Source organism: Frankliniella occidentalis, unplaced genomic scaffold (genome assembly GCF_000697945.3).
Source record: "Frankliniella occidentalis isolate FOCC.00 unplaced genomic scaffold, Focc_3.1 Scaffold43, whole genome shotgun sequence".
In the NCBI taxonomy this organism is placed as follows: domain Eukaryota; kingdom Metazoa; phylum Arthropoda; class Insecta; order Thysanoptera; family Thripidae; genus Frankliniella; species Frankliniella occidentalis.
The window spans coordinates 542,330-543,420 of NW_026267173.1; the positions used below are offsets into that span (position 1 = coordinate 542,330).

At 57.7% G+C, this 1,091-nt stretch overlaps 1 protein-coding gene across 4 annotated transcripts in view; it reads right to left on the minus strand.

Annotated features, from left to right (window-relative positions):
- Positions 1-1,091, minus strand: part of LOC113217349 (lachesin-like) — a 71,760-nt gene that overhangs the window by 70,150 nt on the left and 519 nt on the right. The gene's annotated exons all lie outside the window — the stretch shown is intronic.

Genomic DNA, 1,091 nt, shown 5'->3' on the forward strand with positions numbered 1-1,091 from the left:
TAAAAGTTCTGGGAGATGCGTCTTTGTACACCCCGGCTAGACCCTTAATAAGGTAACATCTCCTTTTTCAGAGGAAGCTATACCTTCTGTCGGGCATGACAGCGTAGGAGAGAACAGCCCCCCTCCCCCTTACCTTCCTCTCTCTCCCCTATTCCTGTGTCACAGTACACGTTAATTAGACGGCGTTGTTTTTGTTGTTGACGCCGACAACTTTTCCAGCGCGGTGCTCCTGAGAAATCCAAGTCGCGCGGGCGGGAGAGGGCTTCCAGCAGGAGAGCTTCGTATGCGGTCGGTCTGGTCGCCTCTCCTCGCCGCCCCCTTCTCCTCTGGTATGGGGCGCTGTCAGACCCTTGACCCCTGCGGGCCCCGCCCCACCCCGCCCCGCCACTGGTGTGTTGAGGGCTGCCCCGCCAGCTGCCGATGCGGCCGTGTTGTGCCAAGCAGGCGAGGCCGATAAAACGATCCCGCGACCGCGTTTTCCTTTCAGCGCGAGGAGACCCGCGAGAGAGAGACGATTCGCGGGAAGGGGGGCGGAAGGGGACAGGGGCGGACTGGGATGCGGACGCGGACCGGCGGCCCCGACCGGCACTTCAAAGCCATTCACTCGGCGCATTTTAATTGCATTTGTTCCGAAGGACCGACCTTATCAGCCCGGGGACAACAGGCCCGCCGTACCCTTGCGCAGGACACACAGCGACAAACCAAAGAGATAGATACAGTGTGACCCAAGGAAGCGACGTGATTTCGTGCATGTTGCTCTCCGCACAAGTTCTACCATTTTTTGTGGGTGCAGCATGTGTTCAAGCTGGTACCGAACTTGTCCTTAAAATGTTACAAATTTGTCGCAGACTAACAATGAGTGCGCCATTATTCCTCCTCTTTGTGACAGCAAACTTGTCTCATTTAGTTTGGAGGCACACAGCGGCAGCAGGGCACACCAGCGGGACAACAGGGTCTTTGTAAAGCGTATAGAGAAGGCAGGTTCTCCTCTTGTACGCGTCCGGACATCAGCGCCGCTCAGAAGGCGCGCGCGTGTGTGTGTGTGTGTCCCCGGGACATAATCCACCACCTTGCTCAACTCCACCCCCTCC